General features: G+C 43.1%; 1 protein-coding gene across 1 annotated transcript in view; it reads left to right on the top strand.

The window, feature by feature from the left end:
• Nucleotides 1–18,642, top strand: part of LOC129822212 (TNF receptor-associated factor 4-like) — a 56,127-nt gene that overhangs the window by 20,345 nt on the left and 17,140 nt on the right. The gene's annotated exons all lie outside the window — the stretch shown is intronic.

Here is an 18,642-nt window from a genome sequence, read left to right as displayed (position 1 = left end):
GCCCTTCATAGGCCACTACTTTTGACAGGGGCCTATGGGCTCTGGTCAAAAGTAGTGCGCTATGTAGGGAATAAGGTGCCATTTGGGACTCAGACTATTACTCATGCAGAGGCAGGTCACACTGCCAGGCAGGCAGGCACAGGGTGAATCCACAATCATTAACTTCTCCACCTTGCACTCCTCCTCAGATGACCACGCCCTCACACAAGTTCCTCACAGCTTTACTTCTGTGGAGGAGTTGAACAGAACTGATAACATGGTGTTTACTTATCTACAAGTTATACCTTGAAGGCACGTTAGGACTTAAGGTTCAGCAATTGGTGTTTATAGTTTTGTTTATTTATTTCTCATGGGGAATCTTTGTTGTTTTCCTGATTTGAAACGTCTCTCCTTCTCTTACCCAACCTGCTAATGAATGGGTTCAACAACACTAAAGGCGTGGCAGAATTTTTCCACAGATGTTCCGTTGGGATTGAGCTAAATTAAGCTCCGAGACACCACACGGCACAGATGAAAGTAGTGTACACACACATCCTGGTATCTCACTCACCCACATAGGCTTACTGTACATTCAGAAAGTGAGATCAAGGGACAGAGAACAAACCCTCTGATCTCACTGTTGGTAAATCCATAAATAATAGACCAATCTCTATGGATAAAGCACTAAGCACAGTAGTTCACCTATATTCTATGTCAACCCTATCAAGGTGAAGAAAGGAGAGCAACTTGGAACTTGAAATTGGTGCTGTTCCTTTTTGTATCAGCAGCTCCTAAAAGGTGACAAGAAGGACATTCCTTTTCTCCATTGTTCTCTCCAGACACAAATACAGCCTGCAATGAACCACTCTGGTCTTAACAACCAACGAATGGCTTTATGTTTGTTGTGGGCATTGAGTATGAAACAAGAGCACAGTGGTGAATCACAGGTCAGATAGGTTAGACACAGAAAAATGTTTGCTTTCATCAGTCCTCAATTTTATCTTATTTGTCTAACTTACTCCTCATCTATTGATGTGCCATAGAAGCAAGGTATAAATAGCTTGATGTTAATTAATTCACTGCATGCCTTGTCACCGAAGGGGCAGCAGGTAGCCCAGTTGTTAGAGAATTGGGCCAGTAACCGAAAGGTTGCTAGATTGAATCCCCAAGCTGTTAAGGTAAAAATCTGTCGTTATGCCCCTGAACAAGGCAGTTAACCCACGTAGGCCGTCATTGTAAACAAGAATTTGTTCTTAGCTGACTTGCCTAGTTAAATAAAGGTAAAACATTTTTAAAGCATTTTACTGCATTCTGCTGATATCTCACACAGTGAATGTTTTGAAGGCACTGAGTGGTGATGAAAGGTTATTATACAAAAATAAGTCTCACCAGTGCCATCTTTAGCCAACGCTAGCATATTGCTACATGTTGCATGTCTCTGTGCAGGCTTGAGAGCAGATGCAGACTAATCAAAAGATCTGTAGTCCATAAGATATTATTGGCAGCAGGGAGGGATTATGTGTCCAGCCCACCTGCTGTCCCTGGGGCAGTGTGCTGGGTAGAAGCAGTATGGAGTTTGTGAGGTAATCCGCCTTTAGCCACCAGCTCCCTGGATTAGCACAATGCTAATGTTGGCCTGCCACCATGTGATCCTGTAGGCAGGCCATTGTTGTTCTCCATAATTTGTGTCCGTTTTTTGTCATTGCCTAAACTTTTCAATGGACCAGTGTGACAAAAGCAGTTGACACGGGATTAGAGGGTCAGGACACTTCAGATTATGTTGTCTGCTTTCCTCTTTGTAGTCTCTCTCTTTCTGTAGGACCTCATTACATTTACATTTTAGTCATTTAGCAGACACTCTTATCAAGAGTGACTTACAGTTAGTGTGTTCATCTTAAGATAGCTAGGGGAGACAACCACATATCACAGTCGGTGTAAGTAAAGTTTTCCTCAAAGTAGCTAACAGCAAAGTCTGTGCTAGTAGAAAAAGAGAAGTGCAATTTTTATTTTTCATTTGTTTATGACTCATCCTTGCTCTGTGCGAGGAGTAGGAACAACAGTCACTGTTACGAGTGCTTTATTTCAGTGATGGACGAAGCACTGGTTTCTACTACACCATGGAGTAGATGGCTTGGCTGTCCAGGCAATCAAAGGGGCTCTGCCTGCCTGACTGCCTGACTCGCCCTATGCGAGTCAGTGAGCATAGAATAATGGTCACTAAGGAGTGTGCTCAACCAACAGAATGACTAAATGACAGTATAATGTGCTCTGTCATGTCAGGGAGCAGGTAAATCAAGATGAACTGGGCTGGAGGGTCGATGAACCGTCACTTGTCACAAGTGGCACTGACTGTAGTGTAGAGCCTTGGACTAGGAACATTTTCAAGGATGCCTAATTTAGAAACTAAACCGCTAAGTGGCTTGTGATAGATATTTTACCTGTAGTTGGACAGCCGCCAGTAATACTTTATGGAGAGCACCTTTTGTCTCGGCTTGGGAGTAACCGATCTCAGTGTGGTTTTAAAACTGTTCACAAGTGCTCAGGGGAAAGACTACTCTTTGGGGATACATGCTGATGGAGGAAACTAACTAGCCATGGGCTTATTCATCACTCTCAGTACTCTGTGTCCCTGCTGTATTATCTCTGGGCCTGGTTTATAGCTATGGACTCAAGGCTTTGTATTTTGCCAAACACTCATTTCTGGAGGTTGATAGATGCTCTACTCACAGTACTCTTGCTGTGTTGTTTGGTGGTGGGATGCCTTCTGGGGGAAACCTCTACGGTATACTGTATGTGTCTGCTTATTACATCATACTTCAGTTTTGGTCATAAGTATCAAGGCAACTTTTGTGGTAAGTAGTGGAAAGTTCCATTTTAATCTTGGGCAGTCTTACAGCTTTTTGCCTTTGTTAGAATGTGCAGTGGATTGACTTACTCTCTCAGGGATGCTGTAGTCTTTTTCCCTAAAGTAGGCTGTCCCATGAGGTCTCAAATATACTTCATTTCCCAACGAGGAACCATTTCACCTCTGCATTTAAGGAGCTGATACCTCCAGCTAATCACAGGCAGTGCTTTAAGAAGCAGTCCTTTATCCTCCAGGGATGGAATAGTAGTCTTCTGTTTCTCTCATCCCTCAGGATTAACACCAAATCTGCACTCTTCTCATTTGCCGGATATCCTGACAGTGAATACCTGAGATTAGTGAAGCGTTTGTAAGAGGAGTCTGAATACCTCCTGTGAGTTTGAGAGGGGGGAAGGGTGTCACCTTTACCTCTCAGATTTACTGTGTTGCTTTACTTTCAGGCTCCAGTAGTGGACTCAGGTTGGGCCCTGGTCAAAAGTAGTGCACTACATAAGGAATAGAATGCCAATTGGGACACATCCTCAGTGTTTGAGGAGTGATGGCAGGACAGTCTCTCAGTCCTATGCTATGTGTGTGTGATAAGATGAAGTGCCTCTTTTAATAAGCCAGTCAGCACCCGGGCTAGTCATAAACCAGTCTCTGAGCCCCTCTGCCCAGCGTTGGTTAGCATTCTTCAGGATTACTGTGGCGGCACCACAACAGCAGGCCTCGCTCATTGCAGATCACCCCCACAGCAGACATCTGCCCCCTGAAGCAAAGCTACAATTAAATCTGTCATCAAAACGGCTCAAATTTGCATGTGTGAGGAAATTAATTTACTGTGCGTGTACCCTAATTTGAGTCCAATATGTGTAAACTGAAGATTCCACTCTTTCTTCTAGTGCCCTGGTTTACCAAAGTTGTGAGGGTAGTAAAGAGAGCAGGAACAGACAGTACTGACTAGAGTGTGGTGTTTCACACCTCTAATACCTTGATAGGAGCTCTTAGCACTTCTTCAGAGGCTAGTGGCTCCTTCTCACATGTGTGCCATGCCAAACCCAGGACCTTCATTGGCCCCTGGTGGTAGCCAAGCCCTGTGAGAAGCTCAGCCCACCCCACTCCACTACCTCTACACCCTGGGTGCATCTCAAATGTTACCCTATTCCCTATATAGGGCCCATAGGGCTCTGGTCAAATGTAGTGTACTATATTGGGAATAGGGTGCCATTTGGGATGCAACTCAAACTCAAGATCAAAGACAAGCCTCTAATTTGTATGCCCTCATCAAGCCCCCATTCTTAGATGGGTTCTCATTGACTCAACTGAACTGCTTCAGAGCAGTGATACTGCTGGTCCTGCATGGTGGTGTGTGTACAGTGTGTGTCTCTAAGGGGTTTCTTGGCTGTGTATACTTTGTCTATGCTGTGAGTGTGTTGAGTATGAGGGCGGCTGCAGTCATGCGTGGTGTGCAGCCAGAGCCCAGCTAGCTCTCAGTAGGATTGATGGGACCGTTCTCCATCTCAACCCCCACCCTGGACCCAGATCAGCAGGAGTTAATGAAATTGAATTGATTTCCTTGTACCTCTTGCATGCAGGCAGCATATAATCCTGGGAAGAATTCGGGTGGGGAAATGATCTGGGAAGGCATTCAAGGCTCTAAAGTTTGACCAATTTGGCCGCATATCCAACCAAATATTTTCCTGTGCGACCAGGAGTTATATTTTGGGACAACTGTGAGACTATGAAAAACATTTCTCAGATAGTAATTGTTGTAATGATAAGTAGAGGTTGACCGATTTTATGATTTTTCAACGCCGATGCCAATACCGATTTATTGGAGGACAAAAAAAGCTGATACTGATTAACTTCTTCTGGCTGCAAGCCCGAGGCCGCCCACAATATGACAACAGCCAGCTCAAGTGCAGGGCGCGAAATTCAAAATATATATTTTTTTAAATATTTAACTTTCGCACATTAACAAGTCCAATACAGCAAATGAAAGGTACACATCTTGTGAATCCAGCCAACATGTCCGATTTTTTTAAATGTTTTACAGCGAAAACAGCACGTATATTTATGTTAGCTCACCACCAAATACAAAAAAGGACAGACATTTTTCACAGCACAGGTAGCATGCACAAAGCCAACCTAACTAACCAAGAACCAACCAAACTAACCAACAAACAACTTCATCAGATGACAGTCTTATAACATGTTATACAATAAATCTATGTTTTGTTCGGAAAATGTGCATATTTCAGGTATAAATCATAGTTTACATTGCAGCTACAATCAGAAATTGCACCGAAAGCAGCCATAATAATTACAGACACCAACGTCAATTACCTAAATACTCATCATAAAACATTTCTGAAAAATACATAGGGTACAGCAAATGAAAGACAGGCATCTTGTGATTCCAGCCAATATTTCCGATTTCTTAAGTGTTTTACAGCGAAAACACAATATAGCGTTATATTAGCTTACCACAATAGCCAGAAACACAAGCCATTTCCCAGTAGCAAAAGGTTAGCGATCGTAACAAACCAGTAAAAGATATATAATTTTTGACTAACCTTGATATTCTTCATCAGATGACAGTCCTATAACATCAGGTTATACATACACTTATGTTTTGTTCGAAAAGGTGCATATTTAGAGCTGAAATCAGTGGTTATACATTGTGCTATCGTAGCTACTTTTTCCACAATGTCCGGATATTTTTCTGACACTTTTTCTGACACACATATTCTGACCAAATCGCTATTCATAAACATAACTAAAAAATACATGTTGTATAGGAAATGATAGATCCATTAGTTCTTAATGAAATCGCCGTGTTAGAATTCTAAAAAATAACTTCATTACGACATCCAGCTTCGGTATAGCTAGAGTACCCAAAAGTTGGGCGCCGACGACTAGTTCACATGTACGACAGATATATGAAATAGCATCATAAAATGTTTCTTACTTTTGCTGATCTTTCATCAGACTGTTGGACAAGGGATCCTTTGTCAAGAACAATCGTTGTTTGGATTTAGAACGTCCATTTTCCCTCTCGATTTAGCAAGCACACTAGCCAAGTGGCGCGAATCTCTCCATCGTCAACAAACTCAGAGAACAAAACTCCCGAAATAATTTCAATAATCTGATTAAACTATATTGAAAAAACATACTTTACGATGATATGGTCACATGTATCAAATAAAATCAAAGCCGGAGATATTAGTCGTCCATAACGGCAGCTAAACAGAAGGCAGATCCAGGTACCTCCTCGCGCTCTCCAGAAAACAGGAAATGGGGGACACGTCATACAAAGAGCTTGTATTCCACTTCAGACCAAGATAAACACTCAATTTCTTCTCTCTCCGCCTCTTGACATCCAGGGGAAGGTCTATGAAGTGCATGTATACTAGTACGTATCATCCCCATTTATAGGCAGGAAGTAGAACAGAGCCTCGATTTTAGACTTTCCACTTCCTGGTCAGGAAGTTTGTGCCAAATGAGTTCTGTTTGACTCACAGATATAATTCAAACGGTTTTAGAAACTAGAGAGTGTTTTCTATCCAATAGTAATAATAATATGCATATTGTACGAGCAAGAATTGAGTACGAGGCCATTTGAAATGGGCACCTTTTATCTGGCTACTCAATACTGCCCCTGCAGCCCAAACAGGTTAATCGGACGATTTTTTTTATTTTTTTTATTTTATATATATATATATATGTCATACACACACACACACACACACACACATATTTTTGTAATAATGAAAATTGCAACAATACTGAATGAACAATGAACACTTATTTTAACTTAATATAATACATAAATACACACACACACACACACACAGCTCTGAAGTGACAATGATACTGAAGAGTCTGCTTAGGAGACAAATACTCTCAACTGTTTGAATAAAAATAGAGTTTAAGTTACCTGTGATGAATGTTGAAAACAAAAACTGTCATTTCTATATGCAGGAAATCCTATTTTAATAATGGGCATGGTAAGAATTGACGACCAAAGTGTGAGTCATAATTCCCATGACACCTTCTAGCACAATCTGAAAAGCGGTTCCTTCATTTATTCCATAGGATATTTTAGATTCACTTAAAATAAGGTCTGTGTTTCGTGTAGGCTTACACCACCTTGCCAATTTTATAACTGTGTAGATATCCATAGGACAAGTTAACTCTGATCAATATTGGCTAAATATAAGCGAAGATAAAAAAAATTGTAGAGTGGATTTATGAAAATATGTTGACAAACGTTACCTTATCCTAGTGAGATTTACACGGGTATCAAAACGTCGAGGCGGTTTAAGCCTGCACGAAACACAGACCTTATTTGAAGTAGATCAAGACATTCTCTATGGAAGACATGAACGGTAAAATAACGAAGGAACCCCTTTCAAGTTCAGCCGCAAGTTATTACAGGAATTATAACGCGTCGACTATTTCTCTCTAAACCATATACCTTTGACTAATCCGGAAACTATCACCTCGAAAACAAAACGTTTATTCCGTTCCGTATTTTATCTAACGGGTGGCATCCATGGGTCTAAATATTCCTGTTACATTGCACAACCTTCAATATTATGTCATAATTACGTAAAATTCTGGCAAATTAGTTCGCAAAGAGCCAGGCGGCCCAAACTGTTGCATATACCCTGACTCTGCGTTCAATTAACGCAAGAGAAATGACACAATTTCACCTGGTTAATATTGCCTGCTAACCTGGATTTCTTTTAGCAAAATATGCAAGTTAAAAAATATATACTTGTGTATTGATTTTAAGAAAGGCATTGATGTTTATGGTTAAGTACACATTGGAGCAATGACAGTCATTGATTGATTGTTTTTTAGAAGATAAGTTTAATGCTAGCTTGCAATTTACTTTAGCTTTCTGCATTCGCGTAACAGGCAGGCTCCTCGTGGAGTGCACTGTAATCAGGTGTTAGAGCATTGGACTAGTTAACTGTAATGTTGCAAGATTGGATCCCCCGAGCCGACAAGGTTAAAAATCTGTCGTTCTGCAGAACAAGGCAGAACGTTCCTAGGCCGTTATTGAAAATAAGAATGTGTTCTTAACTGACTTGCCTAGTTAAATAAAGATTAAATAAAGGTGTAAAAAAAAAAAAAAAAAACGGCAAATTGGCGCCCAAAAATACCGATTTCCGATTGTTATGAAAACTTGAAATCGGCCATTCCGATTTAATCGGTCGACCCCTAATGATAAGGCTTTGCTGCACCATTGTTTGAGTGCCCCAGAGAAACAAGCGAGTGCAGATTCTTTAACGTCATGGTTGCACTCTTACTACAGAGAAAACAGCATGCTTCTAACCCAACCATGTCAAAAGATCTGACCCATATTACCGGCACAAAATGTTTATCTTCCTATAGTGCAGGGTTTCCCAAACTCGTTCCTGGGGACCCCCCTGGGTGCATGTTTTTACATAGCTGATTGAGATGAGTTGGTTATGAATCAGGTGTGTAGTGCTAGGGCAAAAACAAAACAAAGATAAACCAAGATAGACCACAGCTTGACGTTTCCAATGGGAACAAATGAGTCATAGTGGTCAGAACAAGCAAGGAGGTGGGAAGAGCCAAGCACACGTTAGCAATATCCTATTGGCGCGTTCTGGTATACATCTGCATTTTTCCGTTAGGAAATGCCTACTACTCTGTTGTGTGCATGTGCAATAACTAAATTCGCCATTGCGCTCCTAAACAGCGTTATTTAAAAAAAGCTTTTGCAAAGGGTAAAGTCTACAAAACTTAGTCCACTCTGTTCACAACATATTTTTAGTTTTGGGAACCAAAAACTGTATTGAGATCAATTGTTTAATCAATGACACAATTTGCAGAATGTCTGCCAAAATCCATCTCGTTCCATTTTCTCCCACTGCCCGCTAGTAGGCTATTATTTGCTAGTGAGTGGACATGCCAACCAGATGCTTCACATTTATACATCCAGTGAAATATCTGTCTCAATGTTCTATCTGTGACCAAAATGTGCACCCAGGGGGAGGGCCCCAGGACCGAGTTTGGGAAACCCTGCTATAGCGGATCGCTGGGACAAAACTTTACATTCATTAACCATGTCGTGGGTCATCCTACAACTACTTGTGTGTCATTAACCATTTGTTTACACTTTGTTCAGTCATGTTACCGCATTGGCTGGCTAACTATCTCGTAACTTTACCACTATATCCAAACATTTGGGGCCCCAGAAAGAAAGGAAAAGGGATTGCTTCTTCAGGAATTCAATAGAGCGAAATAGTAATGGCGTCTTTTTGTTGGCACCAACTCTGCCATGGTTCGTTGGACAAAGCCTATGGGGAAAATGACTGGAGTTTTTGGATAGACGCCGAAGATGAGGTCTGTGGTAAACACAGGCTTGGGAGATCTTATACGTTTTGTTCTATGAGATAATCTTCATCATCTAATGTCACTTATTTTGAAGAATTTATGTAATAAAAAAACCCATATAAAACACAAAGGCTTCATAATTCATAAAGGTCATGTTACCTGACTGATATTATCTCATAGAACATATAATATCTCCTAAGTCTGTGTTGACCTCAGACCTTATTTTTGACATTTATTCCAAAACCCTATTCTTTCCCTATCCATTTTTTCCATAGGGATGGCTGAACGATCCAGAGGTAACTAATTTCCGGGTTTTACGACTACAAACTGGCAAGCTCTATGATCATAGCAGAAAAGTGGAGGAAGAAAGAGGCCCAACTCGGCAAAAAATCGGTCTACCGCCAGCATGTGCTGTTTATTTTCATTGTTTTGCACACCAAGCAAGTCTTTTGCGACGTGAGGTTTATTTGATCTAATAGAAGTTTCGTAATGCTTAAGTTGTTACGAGTGTACTGATATAAGTACGGTAGGACACATAACATCCCGGCATCTTTGAGAAAAAACACTTTATATCAGAGTTGTCTCAAGATGGTAGTGCTGAGCGATTTAATTTAGGTAATTTTTTGTTGACCAACGTCGGTTCAATTATTAGAATTTCATTTCGTTTTTTTTTCTTTCTGTGAGCTCATCTCTAGAGATATATCAGATCCAGCCTGAACTGTACAATGTAGTAGGGAGTTGGTATTCAGCAGTCATAAAAGTATGCCATATTTACTTTGAAGAACTACTAAAATAGTGATTTTGTCAGAGCATAGGTAGCAGCTCTACAGAGATGAGATGATGACTTGAAATGAAATAATAAAGTCATCAAATAAAACAAATGTAATATACACAACTGAAATATTTTATTAAAGTTATGTTAAGTGATAAGCAGTAATGGGCAGTCACTACCATCAGGGGACTTTTATTCATTGTTTTATTCTGTGTTACCATGATTATTTTTTAAATAATTGAACCGACCTCAATACGCACTAACCGCTCAGTACTACGAGATGGCTATGCATATTCATGGCATAAGGCTAGTAGCATAGCATCTCTCCATTGAATACAGGTGGTTCACGTCAAAAACCCTCATCGAATATTCAAACAATTATTACAATAATGAGATGGATCCACCAATCAAAAGAAAGGATAGGCAGGAGCTAGACAGACCGCCATGCCGCTTTGTGGACAACGACTCCCATTGTTAGGGTGGAGAGACATGTATCTTATTAGTATATCCATCATCTTTGATCATGGCAATAAATTAATGACAGTTCTCTTGCATGTCATCATCAAAAACCTGACGTTTTTAAAGAGACAGTGTACAATTTTCAATGTAATGCATCTCAATGGGAAAATAGTGCTTTTTCACAATGTAGAAATCTAATATTCCACAAATGACTTTGTAATTTCAATGACAGGTATTTGTATCAACATTTTAGCTTTTATAATAAACTGTGTTTGCAGTGTTACATATTAGTTTCTAGGGCACAACATGTGCTTCAAAAGTAGCTAGAATTCATACAGGCCCAATATATCCTGTATCTCAATCAATGTAAAAAAAAATAGATGTTTTTCTGTTGCTCCTAAATTTCATGTGGTGCTCCTAACATTGTTAAGTTGGTAGCAATGACTTTTTTTTTTTTAGAGCCCTGAATACATTACATGCAGTATGCAGTCCTTCCCATTGGAAGACGATTCATTACAAACCCAATGAAGCACATAACCCTGCCAGCTGAGCTATAGATCCCGAGTCAAGGTTAGCCAGTTCAAGGAAATCATCAAACAAATCAGTTGACAGTATTTTCAAACGATTGATTATTACAAAAATACAAAGTCGACAAGAAAGGGTTTCGTATCGCGAGGTCTGCTGAGAAGTGCTGGGTTGGCAGTTGTGGCTACGTGAAGATTCTGAGGCCCTGGTTCCCCTGATGAAGACCCCATGTCTATAGCGCAGTCACATTGATGGAAGGAGATGGCAACAGGGATTGTGAGGGAGTGTAAACTTCGTCTCCCCTCCTCTCAGACTTAACCATGGATTATGGCGTCTCAGAGACTTGAGCCCAATTTGCAGATGGCTGCATCACTCCCTCCCTCTCGCCCTCCCTCCTTCCGTTCCCCCTCTGATCTGTGCTCTGGCAGGTGGCCGGATGCTTTTGGGAGTCAGTGTTTTCTGTTACGCCGGAACACAGTCGACTTGCATCAGAGCTGTGCCACTATGAGTCACAGTGTATCCTAACGGCGTAGAGCAGACGCTCCTGGATTCAAACCGATCAGCCACCTCAAATCCCCCTCTGAACAGTGTGCAGATCCTATTCCATTATGTATTCTCGGGGAACTGCCTGTGGCTCAGAACAGACTTCTGATGTCATAAAAGTCAAAGAACCTGCCGTCTGTTCCTTTTCTTACAAGGATGTCAGCGAACATAGCTTTGCCCATTTTTGTTTTCAGTTTTGAAGTGCTAGCTTGTTCCCCTAAGCTCTACTCGGGGAAAAGAGCTGCTGCCATGCATGCAATTCACAGCAGGATCCAAAAGCTTGATTATGACAATATTACAATTCTTAAACCCTTGAAAAATATACCTTAACACAGTATTACCCTTGAACAACTGCCTGCGTTAGTGCTGCTAAACAAAGTTGGCATTTGAAAAACAAATTGATATTTTGCTAACCTTTGAACGTGCCAGGACTGTGTGAATTAGCTGACAGATGACTTGTGCTCACAAATGTCAGCACACTGAGTGTTTGGAGAACTGCAAAGAAAAATGAATGTCGTTACGTAAGCGGTGTGAACTCGTGCCGTCACTTGCATCTAAACAACTTCCATCTTTGTGCATTTTTCTACAGAGCTGTCCCATGATCAATACCTGCGTCTGAAATGGCACCATTTCCCATATATAGTGGTATACTTTTGACCAGGGCCTGTAACGCTCTATATGGGAATAGGGTGCCATTTCAGACACAGCGAGGCTTACCTCAGCCCGCTTCTTTGTCCCTGGGAGAAGAAACTACCTCCACTTTCTCTATGCATGAATAACATCACCGACATCACTGACACACATGCATAGAGAAAGTGGAGGTAGTTTCTTCTTCCAGGGACAAAGAAGCGGGCTGAGGTAAGCCTCGCTGTGTCTGAAATGGGAAGCTTTCATTAAACACAACATTGTATCCTTACCAATACTGTTTATGAATCAAAGTATTGTATATTTCTGAGACACATCCACCTTGTGTGGAATAAAGAACTGCCTTGGTATAGGCCTAGCTCATCTCTTGGGTGGGGATGCTCACTGTCTGAATGCTATGTCTGTCTGTTGGCTATTTAATCAGTCGTTTTCCCTATGGGTTTCTTCTACCTTAGTCAACGCCTTTCATCCTAGTGAGGAGAGAGGGTGCCGTTTGTGACACAACCAATCTCCTTTATAGTGCACAGGGCCCATAGAGCTCTGTGCACTATATAGGGAATAGGGTGTCAGTTGGGAATAGGGTGTCATTTGGGACACATACAGTATGTTGAAGGGAGAGCAGGAGGAGCAAGAGAGCCATGGAAACGTTACCAGACAACTACCCACACATTTGTCGTTGTAGTATGAGGCCTAGTTGGCTTTCCTCCACTTGCATCATTTGTGCTATTGTTGCTAAGAACAACAGTAGAAAGACTCATGAAAATGTCTTAAGAGTGTCTGTCTGTTTTTAGAGTAGATACAGAAAACGTAGTGTGTGGATCCAAACTGGATCTTGAGGAACTAGGCCTAATACCTATAAGGCTGAACCAACTCTTGTTGATGTCCGTGACCTTCAGATATACAGACATGGTCAGTTCAAATTAAGCTGTCACTGACTGGACATAGACATTGCAAACACCAATGATGTGAGTCAGATATGATTTTACAAATTACATTTGCTGTACAAGCATGTCCTCTATGCATCAGTCAATCAAACCCTGATTAAAGAAAGTCCAAACATAACCAGATGTATGTACTCAACTAAATGAAACCAAAATAAACTTCGCAGCATGTTGATTCAAACATGCTTCCTTGCTGCACGTGAAGTACTGTAGCCTACTGTGTGTTTGGATTTATCCCCAAAACTCTAAGGATATGATTGGCCTATCAAAGGTCATTGAATCCAATCCAAGATGGCGTAGCAGTCAGATGTCCTTTGTCCTCGTCCTGTCCCGTGTATATATATTTTATAGATTTTTCTTCGCATTTCTTTTTATATATATTTTTTTCTTCTTAAAAACTCAACTTCAAAACACTCTCCTGCAACCCACCTCGCCAAATGTGGTGCGGATCAGTTTTTTTTCCTCAAAGGTATTATTCACCTCGTATCCGAAATCAACAACAGAAGCTAACCAGAAGTTAGCCAGCTCACAAGCTAACGTTGGTAGTTCAGCTAACCACAGCTAGCGCTCATCAGCTATCCTTTAGCTCGGAAAACTATTGCCAGTTTTGTACAACGCGACTCAGACCAGAGCATACCAGACCTTTTTTCTCTCCATATCCCCGGATTTTTACCGCAAGCTCTGGACATTTACACCTGGATCTTGCAGCTAACCAGCTGCTATCCGAGTGACTATTGGCTAACATCAATTCCGGAGCAAACACCAATTATCCCGGAGCTAGCCAGCTGAAGAGTTCCATCAGCCACTCCTGGGCTACAATCACCTATCCGGACCCGTTTACTGCCGATGTGGAGCCCCACCGGGCCTTCACGACTGGGATACCGACGTTATCTGCCCGAGGGAGTTATTCAACTGGCCCCTCCATCGCGACGTAACCTGAACGCCCATATGCTAACTGCGGCACGCTAATCGTTAGCAGCCGATATGCTCAAGACAGCTATCTGAACAGACAACCTCTCTTTCGCCATCGCCATCCGGCTTGGATTCTCTGTCGACACGACCACGTCTGGTCTGCAGACGAATAGCCCATCCGCTGTGCCCTCAACCGGCCTCCGTCTGAGCAGACCCCCTCCGTCTGAGCAGACCTCCCCCCAGGCTACTAACTTTAAACGCCGCGGGCTAGTTTAGTGGAGGCCTCACTGCCCCATCTACGGCTGCCCCCTGGACACTATGATCACTTGGCTACATAGCTGATGCCTGCTTGACTGTCCATTAATTCACGGTACTCCATTCCGTTTATTTGTGTTTTATCTGTCGGCTCTGTGCTTTAACTCAGGATCTGTGTGTAGTTAATCCGACCCTCTCTGCCTAGCCGTCGCCATTTTTACCTACTGTTGCTGTGTTAGCTGACTAGCTGCTGTTATATCACCTGTTGTTTTAGCTAGCTCTGACTAGCTGCTGTTATATCACCTGTTGTTTTAGCTAGCTCTCCCAATCAAGACCTGCAATCACTTTACGCCTTACTGCATGTCTCCCTCAAATATCAATATGCCTTGCATACTGTTGTTCAGGCTAGTTATCATTGTTTTGGTTTGCAATGGACCCCGTAGTTCCACTCTCCGTACCTCTGATACCTCCTTTGTCCCACCCCCCACACATGCGGTGACCTCACCCATTGAGACCAGCATGTCCAGAGATACAACCTCTCTTATCATCACCCAGTGCCTGGGCTTGCCTCCGCTGTACCCGTGCCCCACCATACCCTGGTCTGCACATTATGCCCAGAATCTATTCTACCACGCCCATAAATCTGCTCCTTTTATTCCTTGTCCCCAACGCTCTAGGCGACCAGTTTTGATAGCCTTTAGCCGCACCCTCATCCTGCTACTCCTCTGTTCCTCGGGTGATGTGGAGGTAAACCCAGGCCCTGCATGTCCCCAGTCACCCTCATTTGTTGACTTCTGTGATCGAAAAAGCCTTGGCCTCATGCATGTCAACATCAGAAGCCTCCTCCCTAAGTTTGCCTTACTCACCGCTTTAGCACACTCTGCCAACCCTGATGTCCTCGCCGTGTCCGAATCCTGGCTTAGGAAGGCCACCAAAAATTCTGAGATTTCCATACCCAACTATAACACTTTCCGTCAAGATAGAACTGCCAAAGGGGGAGGAGTTGCAATCTACTGCAGAGATAGCCTGCAAAGTTCTGTCATACTTTCCAGGTCTATGCCCAAACAGTTCGAACTTCTAATTTTAAAAATTAATCTCTCCAGAAATAAGTCTCTCACTGTTGCCGCCTGCTACCGACCCCCCTCAGCTCCCAGCTGTGCCCTGGACACCATCTGTGAATTGATCGCTCCCCATCTAGCTTCAGAGTTTGTTCTGTTAGGTGACCTAAACTGGGATATGCTTAACACCCCGGCAGTCCTACAATCTAAGCTTGATGCCCTCAATCTCACACAAATCATCAAGGAATCCACCAGGTACAACCCTAAATCCGTAAACATGGGCACCCTAATAGACATTATCCTGACCAACTTGCCCTCCAAATACACCTCTGCTGTCTTCAATCAAGATCTCAGCGATCACTGCCTCATTGCCTGTATCCGCCACGGGTCCGCGGCCAAACGACCACCCCTCATCACTGTCAAACGCTCCCTAAAACACTTCTGCGAGCAGGCCTTTCTAATCGACCTGGCCCGGGTACCCTGGAAGGATATTGACCTCATCCCGTCAGTTGAGGATGCCTGGTCATTCTTTAAAAGTTACTTCCTCACCATATTAGACAAGCATGCTCCGTTCAAAAAATGCAGAACCAAGAACAGATATAGCCCTTGGTTCACTCCAGACCTGACTGCCCTCGACCAGCACAAAAACATCCTGTGGCGAACTGCAATAGCATCGAAGAGCCCCCGCGATATGCAACTGTTCAGGGAAGTCAGGAACCAATACACGCAGTCAGTCAGGAAAGCAAAGGCCAGCTTTTTCAAGCAGAAATTTGCATCCTGTAGCTCTAACTCCAAAAAGTTCTAGGATACTGTAAAGTCCATGGAAAACAAGAGCACCTCCTCCCAGCTGCCCACTTCACTGAGGCTAGGTAACACGGTCACCACTGATAAGTCCATGATAATCGAAAACTTCAACAAACATTTCTCAATGGCTGGCCATGCCTTCCTCCTGGCGACTCCAACCTTGGCCAACAGCCCCTACCCCCCCGCTGCTACTCGCCCAAGCCTCCCCAGCTTCTCCTTTACCCATATCCAGATAGCAAATGTTCTGAAAGAGCTGGAAAACCTGGACCCATACAAATCAGCTGGGCTTGACAATCTGGACCCCCTATTTCTGAAACTGTCCGCCGCCATTGTCGCACCCCCTATTACCAGCCTGTTCAACCTCTCCTTCGTATCATCTGAGATCCCCAAGGATTGGAAAGCTGCCGCGGTCATCCCCCTCTTCAAAGGGGGAGACACCCTGGACCCAAACTGTTACAGACCTATATCCATCCTGCCCTGCCTATCTAAGGTCTTCGAAAGCCAAGTCAACAAACAGATCACTGACCATCTCGAATCCCACCGTACCTTCTCCGCTGTGCAATCCGGTTTCCGAGCCGGTCACGGGTGCACCTCAGCCACGCTCAAGGTACTAAACGATGTCATAACCGCCATCGACAAAAGACATTACTGTGCAGCCGTCTTCATCGACCTGGCCAAGGCTTTCGACTCTGTCAATCACCCTATTCTTATCGGCAGACTCAGTAGCCTCGGTTTTTCTAATGACTGCCTTGCCTGGTTCACCAACTACTTTGCAGACAGAGTTCAGTGTGTCAAATCGGAGGGCATGTTGTCTGGTCCTCTGGCAGTCTCTATGGGGGTACCACAGGGTTCAATTCTCGGGCCGACTCTTTTCTCTGTATACATCAATGATGTTGCTCTTGCTGCGGGCGATTCCCTGATCCACCTATATGCAGACGACACCATTCTGTACACTTCCGGCCCTTCCTTGGACACTGTGCTATCTAACCTCCAAACGAGCTTCAATGCCATACAACACTCCTTCCGTGGCCTCCAACTGCTCTTAAACGCTAGTAAAACCAAATGCATGCTTTTCAACCGTTCGCTGCCTGCACCCGCACGCCCGACTAGCATCACCACCCTGGACGGTTCCGACCTAGAATATGTGGACATCTATAAGTCCCTAGGTGTCTGGCTAGACTGCAAACTCTCCTTCCAGACTCATATCAAACATCTCCAATCCAAAATCATATCTAGAGTCGGCTTTCTATTCCGCAACAAAGCCTCCTTCACTCACGCCGCCAAACTTACCCTAGTAAAACTGACTATCCTACCGATCCTCGACTTCGGCGATGTCATCTACAAAATAGCTTCCAATACTCTACTCAGCAAACTGGATGCAGTTTATCACAGTGCCATCCGTTTTGTTACTAAAGCACCTTATACGACCCACCACTGCGACCTGTATGCCCTAGTCGGCTGGCCCTCGCTACATGTTCGTCGTCAGACCCACTGGCTCCAGGTCATCTACAAGGCTATGCTAGGTAAAGTGCCGCCTTATCTCAGTTCACTGGTCACGATGGCTACACCCACCCGTAGCACGCGCTCCAGCAGGTGTATCTCACTGATCATCCCTAAAGCCAACACCTCATTTGGACGCCTTTCCTTCCAGTTCTCTGCTGCCTGCGACTGGAACGAATTGCAAAAATCTCTGAAGTTGGAGACTTTTATCTCCCTCAACAACTTTAAAAATCTGCTATCCGAGCAGCTAACCGATCGCTGCAGCTGTACATAGTCCATCTGTAAACTACCCACCCAATTTACCTACCTCACCCCCCATACTGCTTTTATTTATTTACTTTTCTGCTCTTTTGCACACCAGTATCTCTTCTTGCACATGATCATCTGATGATTTATCACTCCAGTGTTAATCTGCTAAATTGTAATTACTCGATTTATTGCCTACCTCATGCCTTTTGCACACATTGTATATAGATTCTCTTTTTTCTACCATGTTATTGACTTGTTTATTGTTTACTCCATGTGTAACTCTGTGTTGTTGTCTGTTCACACTGCTATGCTTTATCTTGGCCAGGTCGCAGTTGCAAATGAGAACTTGTTCTCAACTAGCCTACCTGGTTAAATAAAGGTGAAATAAAAAATAAATAAAAAAATTGGTTTCTGCACAACATAATCCAATTGAACTCTGTTTAACTCCTCTCTGATTCATTTTCAGCAGTGTGAAATTTCCCACAAGTCGTCATGCTACAGTAAACTAAACTCCGGAATTCTCTGAACCAGTCAGGTAGTGAGGAGTTAACCGGTGATGTCATTCATGCATAGAGAAAGTGGAGGTAGTTCCTTCTCCTCCCAGGGACAAAGAAGAAGGCTGATGTGAGCCTCGCTGTGTCCCAAGTGGCACCCTATTCCCATATGGGTCCAGGTCAAAAGTAGTGCACTATGTAGGGAATAGGCAGCCATTTGGGATGCAACCCCTGCCTTTGTCCAGGCTGTAAACTGAGTCAGCATTTAGCGGGAGCAGGGAACATTACC

The sequence above is a fragment of the Salvelinus fontinalis genome, chromosome 24 (assembly GCF_029448725.1).
Source record: "Salvelinus fontinalis isolate EN_2023a chromosome 24, ASM2944872v1, whole genome shotgun sequence".
NCBI lineage: Eukaryota > Metazoa > Chordata > Actinopteri > Salmoniformes > Salmonidae > Salvelinus > Salvelinus fontinalis.
The sequence above is the reverse complement of the archived record's forward strand: the minus strand, read 5'-3'. Positions and strand labels throughout refer to the sequence as shown.